The sequence below is a fragment of the Cricetulus griseus genome, chromosome 5, assembly GCF_003668045.3.
Source record: "Cricetulus griseus strain 17A/GY chromosome 5, alternate assembly CriGri-PICRH-1.0, whole genome shotgun sequence".
Lineage (NCBI taxonomy): Eukaryota > Metazoa > Chordata > Mammalia > Rodentia > Cricetidae > Cricetulus > Cricetulus griseus.
The window spans coordinates 160,617,125-160,633,417 of NC_048598.1; the positions used below are offsets into that span (position 1 = coordinate 160,617,125).

General features: G+C 41.8%; 1 protein-coding gene across 8 annotated transcripts in view; it reads right to left on the reverse strand.

Moving 5' to 3' along the window:
- Window positions 1-16,293, reverse strand: part of Immp2l (inner mitochondrial membrane peptidase subunit 2) — an 874,875-nt gene that overhangs the window by 833,382 nt on the left and 25,200 nt on the right. Inside the window, exon 1 of one of the 8 annotated variants that reach the window (XM_035445040.1) lies at window positions 10,052-10,072. The exons of the other annotated variants lie outside the window; for them this stretch is intronic. The gene's annotated coding sequence lies outside the window, so the exon portion shown is untranslated. Of the gene's footprint in view, window positions 1-10,051; window positions 10,073-16,293 lie in introns of those variants that run through there. 8 annotated transcript variants of the gene reach the window in all.

The window sequence follows — 16,293 nt, forward strand, 5'->3', positions numbered from 1 at the left end:
TTGGTCTGAGAACTTGAACCCCCAGATCCTGCCCTTCACTGGGCACTGAAAGAAACAATCCTATCTCTTAGCTTAACCTGTGTGGTAACTGTCTCAGCTCAAGACCTGAGGAACCAAGATTTGGCTCTGCAAAACTTGGTTAGTAATAGAAGCAACAAACTAGAAATGAAAACTATTATGACTGCAAAGTACCAAAATAAAAAGGCCTAAGCTCCCACACCATAAAGGCAGCTTAACTGTCTGGCACCATTTTCACCACTTCCTATCATTATAAAACTGTTACTGGAAAATGGAGTTACAGGTGGTTGTGAGCCACCTGATTTGAGTGCTGGGAACTGAACTCGGGTCCTCTGGAGGAACAGTATGGGCCCTTCCACTGAGCCTTCTCTCTGATCACTGAACCAAATAATTTAACCACCACAACATGTGAGTCAAGAAAGAGCAGCTTGTGAAGAAAGAGCGTTGCTGCGTATATGACAAAATCTGATGGACTTATTATGGGTCTGCCTGCTAAGTCTAGGTGACTACTTCATTTGATCTTGAAGGAATTGTTCCACTGTGAGATTACTAGAGCGATGCGTGGATTGAGAGCCCATTGGATTTCAGACTATAAACAACAAAACATTCTCCAGAGTTATTCACCTAGGGCAATAGCTTTGAAACACTGACCACATACAACATGAGGAAACACTGTTTCCAACCCAGTATCCCTCACATGCAACATGAGGAAACACTGTGTATCCTTCACTCACAACATGAGGAAACCCTGTGTATCCCTCACACGAATGCACATTTATACAAACACATGCACCAAAGGAAGAAGCAGCCGAAAACCACATTAACAGTCTGTTATATTTCATTACAACAAAATAAAAACCGCAAGCTGGGTGTGGTAATGCATACCTCTAATTACAGCACTTGTGAGGCAGAGACAGGAGGATTTCTGTGAGTTCAAGGCCACCATGAAGACATGGTAAGTTCCATTCTAGACAGAGTTACATAGTACAACCCTGTTCCAGAACAAAAACTGTTAGGTACAAATAAATAAAGTGTTTTCCATCATCTACCCAAGGATCTTTCCCTTGATTTCCACCTCAACTGATAAATGGATATCTTTTTTTTTTCTAAATTGGATTTTTTATTTTCTTGATGTTTAGTTTTTCAGTTCTTTGTACATCGTTGGTGCTAGATATATGGATATCTTAATAATGAACTCCCTTTAAGAACCTTCATGGGGAAACTACCTTGCATGGACTGGTTCCTGTGTCATAACTGTAATTGACAGTGGTATGTATATGTATTTGTGCATGGTGAAAAGGTAGACCAGCAAGGTTTTGCAGCTTTCAATATATATCGCATAATCCCAACATTCATCCCAACCTGTAATCTGTTATATCAAACTAAAATAAATGTAACTGCAGACTAATTTAGAAAATAAGCAATTAAATGAAAAGAAATGTTTTCATTCCAACTCATCCACCAATGGTAATATTAAGTAAAATTATATATGACACCCTTCTGGTACCCAAGAAAGGTGTCTGGCCCAGGGTGCTGAATGTTTCCATGAGCAGCTTCAACTACTACATCAATGAAATCAGAAGCCCATGTGACATGTTTCATTCATTCAGACCCAACATTAATGTGAGAAATAAAATTAATTCCTCTTCTGTGATATATTTCACCTATAATCCAAATACATTTACTAACTTCCTTATACACATCCACAATATATGTAATACACTTTCAACAGACCTTTTTGATGGGGGAAGTCTTCTGTACATGTTTCTCCTATTGGTTGATGAATAAAGCACTGTTGGCCAACAGGGAAACAAGATAGGTAGGACTGAGAGACAAGGAGAATTCTGGGAAATGTAGTAAAGAGAAGTTGCTATGTGATCCAGGCAGGAACTGTACATAAGCAAGAACAACCAGGAAATTGCTCTCTTCTCTCTCTTCCCTGCAGAGACACTGAGCAGACGCGATATAGACCCCAATGGAGTAAGAGGCCTGGACCTTTTCTCCAGGAAGAGAAGACCACGTGGTAACACTTAAGATTATTAGAAATGGGTTAATTTAGACAGAGCTAGCAAATAAGAAACCTTAGTCACCAGCCAACAACTTAAAACTAATATAGTGTCTGCATGTGTTATTTGGGGTTGACGCAACACTGGGACTAGGCTGGCAGGAAGAGTTAACACCTTTTCACCAATGGCACACCAATTACCCACTATGTTCATCCACTGATTAAACAATAGGAGAATAATAATTGGCATTTTTATTTTATTTTACTTTTGAAGGCTCAATTTTATGTTAAAAATGTTAAACACACACACACACACACACACACACACAGGTAGATATGGGCTCTACTGCTTAAGGTTGCAGTCCACTATGTCTTGACAGCTCTCTGAGCTTGGTGCCAAATGGAGGACTCCCTTCCCCCAGCAGAGGCAGAGGCAGGTGGATCTCTGTGAGTTTTAGGTCAGCCTGGACTACAGAGTGAGTTCCAGGACAGCCAGGGCTACACAGAGAAACCCTGTCTTGAAAAACAAAAATAAAAATCTGTACTATCTCACTGAAGCAGACTCCCAGAAGGCTGTGTCCAGTGTATTCACAGCCGTCTGAACCTGCATTCAGCTTCTGCCTCCTCCTCCCTCACTGACCAGTGGCCCAGGGAGACCCATCATGTACGTGCACCACTTGTATGCCTACTATCTGAGGAGGTCAGTAGAGAGCATTGAATCCCTAGGAACTGGAGTCAGAGATGGCTGTATGCCACCACGTGGGTTCTGGGAACCAAACCCTGGTCCTCGAAAACACCAGCCAGTGTTCCAACCTGCTGAGCCATCTCTCCAGCTCCTTTATTTTGTATTTGCCTTTTGGTTTTTGGTTTTTCTCTTTTTTTAAGACAGGGCTTCACTGTGTAGCACTTAGCTCCATGTAGACCAGGCTAGCCTAGTCACAGAGATCCACCGGCCTCTGCCTGCCAAGTACTGGGCAACTAGCCTTGGCATATTTGTTGAATTGGAAACTTCAGATGCAAGAGATGAATTTTCCTCCGCCTCAGATTTCATCCCCTCCATCTCTCTGAAAACACTCGTAGCTGGGGCTGCTTTCAGATCTTTACTAGTTTTAAAGGCTTCCTTACATGATGTGCACTGAATGTTAGTTGGTCTCCTACTACTGTGAAAGAATACTCCCGAAGAAATTTTAAAGGAGGAAGGGCTATCTTTGGTGCACAGCTTAAGAGGACTCATTGAGATGCTCATAGGATTGTCCCAAAGTCAGAGTAAGGATGTTTAGCTAAGGGATTATCCTAGCATGGGGCAGACAGGACAACCTAATGGCCTCCAAACCAAAGAGTAAGGAAAAATGAAAATCCACCTTGTGAACAAAGTAGAGAGGTCAGTGTTTTCACAGGCTCAGAAGGGAAGGCTCAGCACAGCCCTACCTTCTCTGACTCACAAAGTACCCGTATATCTCAGGATAACAAAACACTAATAAACAAGATGGCAGCTACGACTGAAGGAACCACACACAAATGAAAAAATGAACACCACATTTCCCTGCATTCCCATGTAAAGACATATCTGGTGCTACCCGCATGGTTCTGGGGCTGACCCGCCTGGGGCAACAGGGGAATGAACAAAGGATAGAACCACACACAGAGAGAAATAAACAGAAGAGCTGGGTTTGGATGCATACTGATGAAGTCACACGAGCAGCAGCCCAGAACTCAGAGTAATAAAGTTAAACTATGAGACTATGAGAGAAGCTAGTTTCTTGTCTACAGCCAAAAGAGGAGGCAGGTTTAGCTAATCTTGTTAGGGGTTCTTTATAGGGGAACAGACCCATGCAGTAAACATCTGGGAGGAGAAAACTGTCATTGATACATCTGCCCAGGGACCAAGGGAAGGCCTTACCATCTCCCTGAGACTGACCCAGGGAAGGTTTTTGTCCTTCCCAAGACTCTGAGGCACTAGGGTCCTATACATGGCAGTGTTCACATCATCCACTCTCCATATCTCCCACGTGCCCCTTTTTTTTCTTAAACACTCCAGTGCAGCTAGACTTCTAGTCCAATGGAAGCTCTATGCAGTCTATGAACCAAAAAAAAGAAAAGAAAGAAAGAAAGAAAGAAAGAAAGAAAGGAAGGAAGAAAGAAAGAAAGAGAAACAAATGAGACAGTGGGGCCTCTGGCCAGGATTACTCGGGTCATCATACTAAAAAACAAGGAAAACATGGAAACTAGTAAGGTCCTCCCTCGGCCACATGCCTCTGTCAGGGTTGCTTGTAAGACCTGGACCCTGGAGTCTGGATACAATTCTTCAGAGCCCTCGCACCACTTTGGAAGGCAATTCTCTCTGTTCCCTTAAGGAAATGATGTTTGTTTGTGGGTAAGCTTGCAAAGAATAGTGTAACTGACTGCCAGCCTTTATAACCCAAGAGACAAGACCTGAGAGGCTGGACTCCCTCCTGGATCCAATGTGACAGAGCCTGCCCTCTTGTGAGAAGCCTTGGATCTATAGAGTCACAAGTAAGATTCTACAAAGCAAAAACAGAGGACATTCAGGTCACTTGGTCAAAGCATCTATCTGCAATCCTTCTCCCATGTCTTCCCAAGCAGCCAAACCCACTGCCCCATTCCTCTGGAAACCAAGGGCATGGTCCCAGAACAGTCTAAAACCCAATGAAGCTACCATGCTCTCACCTACCTCCAAGAATCCTCAAAACCTGTCCCAGAGCACCAACATATACTATTTGCTCTAGATTCTGCCTGCCCCATGGTTCACAGCTGATGCATAGATTATGATCCCCTTACCTTTCCTTGATCACTTCTCATGGGAGCATTCCTTCACTTGACCAATGTGCATAGTCAAGTTCCCTATGATAGTGCCACTTGTCATGACCTGCCATGGCTGAGTGACTGACCTAACTGGGGCACAGAGAGTGAAGAAATGACAGATACACATTTAGGAGGACAATACATTGTGATAGAAACACTAACAGCAGCAACCAAGAAACTCAGGCACTGGGGTCATCAGCATGGCCATGCTCATATCAACAACACATGCACTCAAGACCTCATCCATTCCCATACATACCAAATCAAAATTTTTTAAAGTTCTATGGCATTGACAGTTGGGTAAAATTCATCATTCATTGCCTTATCTATATGCAATGCCAGAGAATCATTCCAATAACATCTCTAGATTTTTTGTTCATATTTTAAGTGCTGAAAACTGCAAAATTAAAATTAATGAGTACCTAGTACCAGCTTCCTCTCAAAATACATCCTTTAGACAATAACAATATGGCACTAAAATAACCCCATATAAAAGGGAAAATTGTTTTTCAGCTACCTCCTTCCACTAGTAGTGTATGCAAGTGATGGAAGTTCAAAGCTTTGCTCCTGAGAAAATTATTGCTTAAGAAATAAGCACACCTGGTTCATTGCTGAAGTACTTAAACTGAGAATAATTTTAAACAAGCTTTCAGATTCATGTGAAATTATATTTACAGCTGATATACAGCACCTGTAAGTGAAGGCTTCTTGGTGATGATGACCTCAGCCACATACGCACTATCAGCTACTCCTCTGTAACAACTTGTTATGATATGATCAGGCATGAATTCACCTGAAACAATTACTAAGTCTACTTATATTTCAGCCTATACAGAGTCACCATTTACTTGTCCATAGCAACAGGGGTAATAAATAGGTGTCATACCATCCCGATTATAAACACTATAAAAGTTGTGTGGAAAATCTGATGGAAAGAGGGGAGCAAAAAGCACCTTATATACCACCTAACTTATAATCTGATCATAATCATAAGCCAAGAGGAAGGAAGAAATACCCAACTATTAATACCAGACATATAATAGGAGAGAAACATGGTTATCTGCCATGGAATTCCCAAATCATTCAACACACACACACACACACACACATTCACATGTAGAGGTTTCCACATTTGCATAAGAAAGATGACTAAAGGCTATCTTTGTGTGAGCCAATGAAAGAGAGTTAAAAAAAAAAATGGATTATATCCCAAAGAGCTATAGAGCTTCAGAAACACACAAAGGAAATAAAAGATACAGGGAAAGGACAGGCCACACCAAGAAGGAAGTCAAACACAGGATCAGCTGCTTGGTTGCCAGGGGCAGGGAAGTGAAGCAGAAAGTGAGGCAGGTATGAGCGAGGCAGTCTTCCCCTCAGGACAAACCTACACCCCTCCCAAGCCTTAAATCCAGCTGAGAGTTCTGGTAAAACAGCCCTCTAATAGACAGGACAGTAGTAGAAAGAAATCCCATTCTGTCACTCTGGATGGCTGCAAGAGCAGCAAGAGACTCTGTCTATTGCTAAAAATTGGGCTACTCCAGGGACCTCACACAAGGAAACATTTCAGGTCAAGGGGCCTCAATTTAACCTGGCCACAGCTGAGGGGGTGTCCAGAAAGGCAAGTGTAGAGAGCAAGAAGGATGGCCACCGACACACCAAATGATGCAGGTTGCACAAGGCTCAGGTCAGTCAGGGAAGTTCACAGAGAAAGGCCTTAGCCTCAGAAGCTAGGGGCAGACCTCATCAACAGAGAATAGCCCTGCAGTGTAAAGCTGTCTTCCTCTCCTCATAAAGCCACCAGGATTTAATCCTGGGTGACAGATGACAGATGACACTATTGAAACTTATTCTCACCAGCAAACACCAACAGTGCACCCACTTACTAACTCACAGTAGACACTATCTGTCTGCCTGAGTTTGGATGCATAAACTATATTCAAACCATAACATGCAGTAAAAACACAGTTACCTAGGGATAGAGCTCACAGACACTATGTGTTAGCACACACAAGCAAGGCCCTGGCTTAACTACATAGCACTACATGCAAATGTACATATTAATATACATAAATCAATAAAGCAGACGCTTGGTAATCTTTAGACCTTAAATCTCAGTATCAATGCCATACCTGTTTTGTGTGACATAGCATTTTTCACTTGAAAATTCTCAAAATGTATAAAAGTGTCAAGAAAAAAAAATGAGCAGTTAAAAAGCCAGAAATTAAAAAGAAGTATAATAAAGTTAGCTATAAAAACATGCTGCATTCTGGCAAAAAGCCTCAATGAAAGTAAACCTTGGGGAGCTGACTAAATAGCCCTTTATCTAGACTTAACATTGCATCTTTAATACAGAAAATTGTCTTTACTGTTAAACTGACATGGATCTAGATACTAAGACAGTGACATACTCAATTTTGAGTCAAGGGTGTTTAAAAGCAAACTATTTTCAAAGCCATACTTTAAAATAACGAGCAAAGAGAGAAAATACTGCCAGGAGGTAACTAGAATATAGACACACTTAAAGGCTTACTGAGTTTGGGCTAAGAGCAGCTTCAACTTGACCATACTGCCCCTAGTGCCAGTGAAACGGCAGGCCCCGCCCTGCCTTTGTAGGAACATCAGCAGGGACTGGCTGAAACAATGAACTGCAGATTCAGTGAAAACCTTGTCTCAGAAAATAAGGTGGGGCATAATCAAGGAAAGATACCCAAAGTCAACATCTGGCCTCCACACACATGCACACACACCAACACACACATGTACCACATACATAAACACAGAATCAGAGTGATCATTATAGAACTTTTATAACTCTTCTATGTTTAACCCTTTCAATAAAATGTTAGAAATAACACACAAATAAGTTACATTTAGTAAATCTTTTGGACAAAACAGATTTATCAAACAAAAATTATATGTGAGGTGGTGTGAACAGTAGATGGCAGGTCTATTAGAAACTATATAAAACAAAATACATAACACTTCACTGGATCTTCTGAGAACTGGCTCAAACCAGTCTTATCCTGTGATTCCCTATAAACACCATTTGACATATTTACAACAAAAGCCCCTTCTCCAATTTCAGCAGCTAAAATGCTATAGATTCTGAAAAAAAATAATTTATCTTAAAAATTAACAGGGCTGTGAGTAGCTTTTTAGGAAATGAAAAAAAATCCAATTAAATGATAACCATTAGCAAAGAGAAGCTTGGTAAACTTTAAATTTCAATAACCCACAAATTTGAATTTCAACAATGTGCTATCTTTTTCTAATTTAATGCAGAAAGCCCAACCACTGTCACTAACAGAAGTGAAAGGCAATGTGGATTTTTAACTCAACAATGTGGCAACTTAAATACACTAAGTGGAATCAGCCTGGTATTTACCTACAACCCAGACAAAGCAACTGGAGGATTTTGAGCTAATTTCATCATAAACATATTTATTCCAAGCTATATTTTAATCATTAAAAAGATTACTTTAGACTGTTAGGAATGCTTATAAAAACATAAAATATTGCATTATTTATCATTTGGGTCACATTAAAATGGGCTTCATAAAAATAAAAGTTTATAATGGAAAAACTCCCTCATCCCTATTTAAAAAAAAAAAAAATTAAGAAAGAAAGCTAGCAAGATGGCTCAGCAGACAGAAAAGCTAGCTGCCAATCCTGATGACCTGAGTTCAATTCCCAAGAGCCCAAACAGGGGAAGGAGAGAACACACTACCTGCAAATTACACTCTGACTTCATCTCCTGTGCTGTGTACATGGCCCTCTACATACAAATAAATAGGTAGATAAATGTAATTTTTAAGATGAAAAAATAAGTAAGAGAAGAAAATAGTCAGAACCTGGAAAGTTTAGACACAAAATAAACAAGATCAGGCAGAATGAGAGCAATGGGACACACCAGCAGAACAGGAGACACAGGCTGTGATGGTGGTCTCTGGGAGCAATGGGACAACACCAGCAGAACAGGAGACACAGTCTGTGAATGGCGGTCTCTGAGATGAGCCTTTTCTCCTTACCTACCTTGCCTGCCACATGTGGCCCACACTCTGACACTCTCACATTCAGGTGTCGTGGATATTTGGCAATATCTAACTTAGGATATTATTTGTAAGAGTCCTAGGGGCTCATTAGGAATCAACAGTGAACACAACCTTTCTTTTTAGTTTGTGTTTTGTTTTCCTATCTCTAGGGCTGGAGAGACAGCAAGTAAAGCTCTGTTGTGCAAGACCAGAGTTGAGATCCCCAGGATGGGAAAGCCTAGTGGGCATGGCAGCCTTCCTGTGATCTCAGTGGGCAGGAAGCAGAGATGGGGTCTGGGGCACACCGTTTCCCTAGACTAGCAGGAACGATGAGCTCTGGGCACATCAAGAAACCCTGCATGAGGTGAAGAGAAACTGAGTGAGACATCCACTGTCAACACACATGTCCAACTGCACATACACATGTATGCAAACACAAGTGAAAGCATGGACACCACACACAGGACATGGTTCCAGGTTCTCCTGATAATCCTATACCAATCTCTACTCTTGCTGATTGCTTTTTTAGACTAAAATTGCCTCAAGTGAATATAATGTATCAATTAGAGTCCTCAGAAGACATGAGATGAGGGTGTGGTCAGGGTTTTGAGCCGAGTAGAAAGGTTTCTCAAATCATAGACCACAGAAATAAATGATTAAGAAATCAATAAAGTTATGCCAGCTCAGGGACTGATAGGACTTCTCATAAAATGAAAAACATAAAAATTAGAAACACAAACTCCTGCAGCAGGGAAGAGCATTAAGGTTCTGATTAGTCTGTCAAAAACAAAACCTGTCCAAAGCATAGTTGGAAGATTTGGAAAGATGCCCAAGGCCCATCTATGGCAGCTGCAGGTCTGCAGGGAGCTCACCCAGCAGTGGCCAGGCTCAGTACTGGATAAAGATGTAAGCCAAAGGAAAAGATTTATTCACTTCACGGAAAAAGCAAAAAGAATAATAATTGTCATTATTACTAAAATTAAAACCTTCCTTTGTTATATGATTAGGATGGCTGAGGTGCTGTTAACATAAAAGCATGAACGCATGATGCTCACACCTGCAAATACAAGCCGCCCTTGCTGAAATGACAACAAAGGACAAGGTAGAAATATAAATTAAATAAATAAATAGGTAAACAAATACAGCCAAGAGGCCACAGTACAAAGAAGCTCACGCAGTGAAGCCTGGAGACCAAGGCAGATGGAACACAGCATTACCCAGACTCCAGTGTCTGCTGCAAAGAAAGGACAAGGATTATAATGAGCCTCTGATAGGTACCCGAGCATATGGGGCTGGAACACTAGAGACACTGTCCCCACATGAATGCTGAGCCTCTGATGGGTACCCGAACATATGGGGCTGGGACGCTAAAGACTGCCCCCCAACATGAATGCCTTCTGATTGCTTCATACTGAATCATACAGTAAAGGATACTGTTCAAGATACCTGAGACTCTGTTTTCAAAACCTGTAAAATTTTAAACATGCAATGCCCTTAAGTTACTATGTCTATGTATCTGTGTATAAAAATACTCAGAATTACTTGTGGAAGCACAAAACATCATAAAATAATTTTTAAGAATGTCCACAATGAAACACAATGATCCCAACTATGTGATACCAAAAAGTATGGCATAGAGACAACATACAATATCACCAGACTATCAATATTATTTTCAATACATGTTTTAGATACTTTACCACTGAGATACAATGGCTCTCAAAACAGTAGGGTATAGCAGCATAAGGCACTCTACCCCTATGAGTGAGACTCTAAATACAAGGAGCTAGAGTACAAAGGGCTGGAGAGAAGGCTCAGCTTCTACGAGCACCGGCTGTTCTTTCAGAGGGCCAGGTTCGACTTCCAGCACCCACATGGTATCTCAAGAACATCCTAACTCCAGGGGATCTGATTATGCTCTCCGTGGGTAACAGGCAAGCACATGCAGGCAAAATATTCATACACATAAAATAAATTTTAAAGTCACTATTATAAAACTTGTGATTAATATAGTGTGTGTGCATGTGAGAGAGAGGAGGAGAGACAGAGAGACAACAGAGAAAGAAGCTGTGGTGGTTTTTGAATGTCTGCATTCTTTAACAGGTAAGTTATTCAAAATGTGAAACCTAATACCCTTCCCCTTAGCAGTGAATTAGACTTATCTGCCTTCTTCTAGAAAAGAAAAAAAAAATTGCAAATGCTCTCTGTGTTCTGACACAAATCGTGAAAAGCATGGCTTCTTCTACACACTCCTGCTCTCTTGGCTCACTCGTCATATGCAAGCCCTGTTACAGGCCATCTAGCCTGTCCTGAGAAGAGGAACTGAGGCCTCCCTCTCTCCCACCAACAGCCAGCACCTACTAACCAGGATGTGTGAGCAGCCATGGCCCAGGTATGCCCGATGACGATGATGGCTTGGCCAACAGCTTCAAGCTGAAAAGGGATCCTGAACCAGACCTGTGGAGCTCAGCTCCTCTTAAATTTCTGACCCACAGAAACTATAAGAAATGATAAACACTCTAGCCAGCAAACTTGGGGCAATTTGTTTGTCAGATGTAAATAATATAGAGCAAATCCAGAAAAACCTTAAAATACCCAAGAACACAAAGAAACAATCCACTTGAGGGAGAGAAAAAAAAAAAGTCCTTTCTGAACATTTTATAAAAACTGGAAAACATAAAAAGAAAATATAAACTTTAAAATATGACCTGGAACTATGGTTCTGTGACATTGTTCTTGTTTAACATGGACAAAGCACAGGACTCAGTTCTCAGTACCATAAAAAAAAAAAAAAGAAAGAAAGTGAGAAAAAGAAAAAAATGCTTTTAAAGACAAAAAGATGGTGCTGGAGAAACCTGCAGAAACAGTTGATCTGACCTACTGAGAGCATGGAGACCCTAGTCATAAAGCTGGGGAAACAGCATTGGACCCAACCAAGCCCTCTGAATGTGGGCACCAGCTAGGAGGTCAAGACAGTCTATGAGACCTCTAACGGTGGAGCCAGTCTTTATTCCTGGAGCACAAATGGACTTTGGGAGCCCATTCCTTATGGAGGGATACTATTGCAGCCCAGATACAGCAAGGAGGGCCTAAGCCCTCCCCCAAATGATGTGATGGACTTTGAAGGCTCCCTGTGGAGGGCCTCACTATCCCTGAGGAAGAGTTGGGGGATGGGTTGGGGGGTTGGTGGGGGACATGGGAGGATGGGAGGGTGAGGGAATGGGGGGTGGATATGTAAATATGAATAGTAATTAAATAATTTAAATTTTAAAAAAGACAAGAAGAAGATTAAAAGGCAACTGGCAAATGCCATTGCAACACAAAGTCATGAAAAGATAACTCGGTCAGTGACATGCTTTATCAAGCAAGCATGAGGACCTGAGTTTGCTCCCCAGCACCAGTATAACAAAAACTTGGTCTCATGGCCCACTTGATATGCTACCACTGTGTAAACTGAAAGAGGAAGATTCCTGGGGCTTATTGACCAGCCAGCCTAGCCCAATTGGTGACTTCCAGGTCCATGAGTGACCTGTCTGAAAAACCAAAGTGGACAGACAGTGGACACATTCTGAGTATGTGTGGGGGTGAGTATGTGTGTGAATCTAGGCATACAAATGCAGGTGCCTTAAAGCCTTGAAGAATCAGATTCCCCCAGAGCTCTAGTTATAACCAGCTGTGAGTCACCCACAGGGAACTGAACTGGGGTCTTCGAGGACAGTATGTGCTCTAAACCACTGTAAGGATTCAGGCATTTTGCTGGCCTGGCCCTGTCACCTGACAGAATGCATTCAGGCAGTACCCTGGTCAGCCCAGGGTTCCATGATTGCGTAGTCTCCACGCAGGTGCAAAGGACCCCTTTAAAAGAAAGACCCCCGCCCACTTACGCTCTCTTTCCCACTGTCCCCGTGGGGCACACAGGACTACTGTTCCCTCTCTCTCTCTCTCTCTCTCTCTCTCTCTCTCTCTCTCTCTCTCTGTGTGTGTGTGTGTGTGTGTGTGTGTGTGTGTGTGTGTGTGTGTGTGTGTGTGTATCTGTCTGTCTGTCTGTCTGTCTGTCTCTTTACCTTTTTTCTCATAAAACTTCTCACTTAAGCCTTGTCTGCCTGGAATCCGCCAAGGGCCCTCATGCTCTTTATCATAATAACCACTGAGTCATCTCTCCAGCCTGAAACTGCCGTGTGTTAATAACAGAAGGTCAATGTCTTTAAATGACACAATTCTTCTAAACAAAAGAAAAAAAGAATGTTAAATACACAGGCTTGTCTCTCCAGTGGAAGGGTGGGTGTGTGTGTGTGTGTGTGTGTGTGTGTGTGTGTGTGTGTTTTCCACCCAGAAGGCTAGGAGAGGATGTATTTAGTAGCCTGGTGATCTATGCTATTTTGTAGGAGAAGGCTACACCCAAATCCCACAGACTACTATTTTTATCACAGACTATCCCCCAATAAACCTTTTTCTTGAGCACAGCTTCTCAGCCAATAGAACCCATCATTAGTGGAGATGTCACATGTACTTTAAAGCCTGGTGACCTTCACAATAGCTATAATCAAGACCACATCAGATAGTAGGCACTTTTAGAACTCATATTCATGGTACAGGTCGCCCGTATTTCACAAAAGAGTTTTGATGTAGTCATACCTTAAACTTTATTGTGCACACGAGACTGACATATATATTATCGGGAAATTTTTTTACAAAATTGTACTCTACTTAAATATGTCTAAAATAAACTGCCCAGGATCAGACTCTAGAAGCTTGAACCAACACTGACTAAGTTGTGCTAAACCAGATTTTCTTCTTGCCTCACATGAATCCTTATACCATGGCATTTATGGGAAACCCCACAACTAAAGAGACAAAATATGGAGAGTGGACAAAAATAAAAAGATGCTGAACTATGTTAATAATAAAAAAAGGACAAATAAGACAAAATCTCACCTTTTATAGCTTGTCATACCGACCAAAAATAAATAAATAAATAAGACAATGCCACACTCAGTAAAGGGGACTAGACTCTCTCAGGCCTTCCTAGTAATATAGCAGGGTACAACCGTTATTGAACAAAACTTGGCAATTTGTGGAAAATCTTACAAGTACAAAACTTCTCCTGATCAGAACTCACATTGAGGAATTTCCTTTAGAGGTGCAAAAATAAGATCAAAGATTTTAACACACTATTATTCACAACACTAAAAACATTAAAGTTTAGATAACCAACAATATGGCAAAAAAGTCATGTTGCCCATGCAGTACATCATGCCAAAAAATGTATTATTTGTTCAACATGATGTTTTGAAAATAAGTTGTAACTATGCATGTGTATTGTGGTGATACCAGTGAAAATGGCTCACACAGGCTACTACGGAATGGTACTATTAGGAGGTGTGGCCTTGTTTCATACCCAGAGTCCCTCTCTTCCTGCTGCCTGCTGATCCAGATATAGAACTCTCAGCCACTTCTCCAGCAATATGTATGCCAATATGTAGCCATACTTCCCACCATAACGATAATTGACCAAACCTCTGAACTGTAAGCCAGTACCAATTAAATGGTTTACTTTGTAAGACTTGCTGTGGTCATGGTGTCTCTGCACAGCAATAAAATCTTAACTAAGACATCTATGAATTCATTTATGTGAAATTTTAGACACATTCATCATCAAAAGAGCTCATAAGGGGTTAGAGAGATGGCTCGGTACTTAAGAGCATCTGCTGTACTTTCAGAGGACCAAGTTTGGTTCCCAGCACCCACAGAGGGCAGCTCACAACTGCCTATAACTCCAGCTCCAGGAGATCTGACATCCTCTTCTAGCCTACATGAGTTCCTGACCATAACACATACACACACACACACACACACACACACACACACACACACACACACACACACACACACACGAGAATCTTTTTAAAAGATACTCAATACCCAGGAATGGGAAGGGGCAGGAACTCCTGAGCTAATTGGGAGCATGAGGGTAGGGGACAAGGAGCTGCCAGAATGAGAGCAGGAGAAGAGAAGAGGAAATGGAGGAGCAGAAATATTGAGTTGGGGGAAGAATAGAGGAGAGAGAGCAGGATGAGAGATACCATATTAGAGGGAGCCATTATAGGTCCGAGGAGAGATCTGGCTACTAAGGAGATTTCCAGAGACCTACAGGGATGACACGAACTGACAATGGAGGAGAGGATAACCTAAACGCCCTTCCCCTAAAATGAGATTGGTGACTACTTTTTATGCCATCCTAGAGCCCTCGTCCAGTGGCTGATGGAAGCAGAGGCAGACATCCACAGATGTACACTGAACTGAACTCTGGAACTTAGTTGAAGAGAGGGAGTAATGAAGATCGAAGGGGTCTGCATCAGGTCGGAGAAACCCACAGAAACAGCTGGCCTGAACAAGGGGGAGCACATCAACACCAGACTGCTGTTTGGGAGGCCAGTACAGGACTGATGCAGACCCCTGAACATGGATGTCAATGAGGAGGCCTCTGCACTCCAGGGAGCCCCTGGTAGTGGATTTGTATTTTTCCCTGGTGTAGGAGGGGACTTTGGTAGCCCATCCCACGTGAAGGGATGCACTCTTGTCCTGGACACATGGGGAAGGGCCCAGGCCCAGCCCAGGATGATGTGGTGGACTTTGCGGAGCCCCCATTGAGGGCCCTACCCTGCCTGGGGAGTGGAGGGTGGATGGGGAGGGGGGTTGGTCAAGGGTGGGGTAGGAGGTGTGGGGGTGAGGGGAGGGAGAGGGAGAAGGGACTAACAAGTGAAACAAGTTTGTTCCTAATTTGAACTAATAAAAAGATACTCCATAAAGACAATGACTCATATTCACAGTATTAATTTTCAGACAAAGAATTTTACCTATTTTTCCATGTTACTTGGATTGCTAATAATGGATATGTTAATATTTTATATTCTAAAGCAAAATTTATATTAAATTTTTTGTTACAACAGATATTACTTTCATACAAACTCACTCATATTCAAGAAAACAATGTTGGTGCAACTGGAAATCAAGTTGGCTTAAATGCAGTCTCCCAGCACATGTAGGTTTGAATACCATCAAGGACAGGCTTTTTCACATTATAGGAAATGTCTCTTTTAGTGACTCCAGGATTTTCTACTTTTCAGCTACTGAAAAAGTTGACAGTGCAAATAAAGAAATGCAAATATTCAACCCTATCCTCAAAATAAAACTGATACAACAGCCTGGAACAGATATTTTTTAATGTATTTTTTTATTTTGAATTATGTGTCTGTCTGTCTCTCTCCCTCTTTCTCTCTGAGGTGTGTGTGTGTGTGTGCACGTGCACGCGCGCGCACGTGTGTGCATTCACACAAGCATCAGTCAAATCCCCCTGTAGCTACAGTTATAGACGGCTGTGAGTTGTCCTCTGGGGGTGCTTGGAACCCAGTTCAG